Here is a 2,011-nt window from a genome sequence, read left to right as displayed (position 1 = left end):
CCCCCTCTCTCCCCCACCCAACCCCCCCTCTCTCCCCCCCTCACTCACCCCCCTCTCTCCCCCCACCCCCACCAACCCCCACCCTCCCCCCAACCCCCCCTCTCTCCCCCTCCCCCAACCCCCCCTCTCTCCCCCACCCAACCCCCCCTCTCTCCCCCCTCACTCACCCCCCACCAACCCCCCCTCCCCCCAACCCCCCTCTCTCCCCCCCAACACCCCCTCTCTCCCCCACCCAACCCCCCCTTTCTCCCCCCCTCACTCACCCCCCTCTCTCCCCCCCACCAACCCCCCCTCTCCCCCCCAACCCCCCCTCTCCCCCCCAACCCCCCCTCTCCCCCCCAACTCCCCCTCTCTCCCCCACCCAACCCCCCCTTTCTACCCCCCACCCAACCCCCCCTTTCTCCCCCACCTCACTCACCCCCCTCTCTCCACCCCCCACCAACCTCCCCCCCTCTCTCCCCCGCCCCCCCAACACACACACACATTTTGACAAACTTGGGTTGAGGAGGGGGTGGGGGATGGGTAGCGGGGTTGGGGGGAGGGGGTGCGGTGTGGGCGCTGGTGATTGTAGAGATTGTCCGGATGGACCATTGAGTGGATCCTCTGCATTGGTTGTGGGGTTATAGTTACAGCTGGGCAATTTCAGCAGGTGCAAACGGCTGGGTGCCAGGGGGGGGGGGGGGAAGGGATGGGGGGTAGGGGGAGGGGGGTGCTTTTCAAAATCTACCGAGAATAATTATCTTCCCATTTGGAGGGGGCGGAGGGACTGTGATACATTGTCGTGACAAAATAACAGGAAGGGAGGAGAGACGGATGGAGGAGATGGGAGGGGTGAAAAAGATGGGGCAAGAGAGGGACAATTATACAGGGCAGGAAGTTATTCGGTATATCGTTCCCGTGCCAGCTCTTTAGTTCAACTTCTCTGCTCTTTCCCTGTGGCCCTCCCGTCCCGCATCCCTGGCTTTTTTTTTCTTAAGTATGCATCCCATTTCTTTTTGACAATTACTATTGAATCTGCTTTTACCGCCCTTCCTGACAGTTTAATCCTGACTATAACAAGAGGGAGAGTATGAGGAGGAAAATGGCCATGATCTATCAGGTTAAAATTAAAACACAACAGCTCTTATTGGGCTGAAGTAGGCGGACCATAACGATACATCATTCAGTACAGATTAATGTATTTTGGCAAGTATCCATGTGTGCCCCATGTATATACTAACACTATATATGGACATGCGGAGTTCGATAGGAAAAAGGAGCTGTAAAACACGATTCTAGAACTTTTAAAAAGTTTCCTAACTTAACGCACGACGTATTTTGTGTAGTACGGAAATGATTTACCGGGGAAATCGCCGTTTTAATAAACTAAACTCGACCTTGACTCGCTGCTTTAAATGTCTCAAATTTCGACGAGATCGATTAGTCAATCCGATTTGTTCGATTTGTATGTTCAATATGTTTATAAAAGGTTAGCAGAAATAAATAATATACACGGGCTAACTCGGTCGAAAGAGGGATTCGGAGCTGGGGGAGTCAGAACTACACAAGACGACCAGGTCAGAAGTATAAAAAGTGGCTTTAATAACTGCATTCCTTCCAAATTACCTCCTCTCTTCTGTGGCTTCACTGTTGCAAATGGGAGACCTAAGTTTCACAGAAAAATAGAATATAGCATGTCCTGTGGAGGAATCCGCCAATACCCTTGAAGGTTTGCAGAGAGAAATCCCCAAGCGGTGAATGTTAATCTAGACTGTCATTTAGCTCTGCAGGACAGAGCAGAACCAGGCACCCTTGCAGGGCAAGAAATTGGAAGTTTGTTTCTGAATTCCATCGGGCCAATGGTTGCGGATGTTGGGTTTCTATGATTTAGGTTGCCGTTATTTGCAGCAAGGAGTTAGAGTATCCCCGCTGAATTTAACTATTAATCATTTAACCATGACTTTTCCACTCCCACTTACTTCCCAAACGAGTCCAGGTTCATATTGGCTTTGGGAGGGGCGGGGGTGGGGTT

The sequence above is a fragment of the Cetorhinus maximus genome, chromosome 10 (assembly GCF_964194155.1).
Source record: "Cetorhinus maximus chromosome 10, sCetMax3.hap1.1, whole genome shotgun sequence".
NCBI classification, from domain to species: Eukaryota; Metazoa; Chordata; class Chondrichthyes; order Lamniformes; family Cetorhinidae; genus Cetorhinus; species Cetorhinus maximus.
This window is presented reverse-complemented; position numbering follows the sequence as displayed.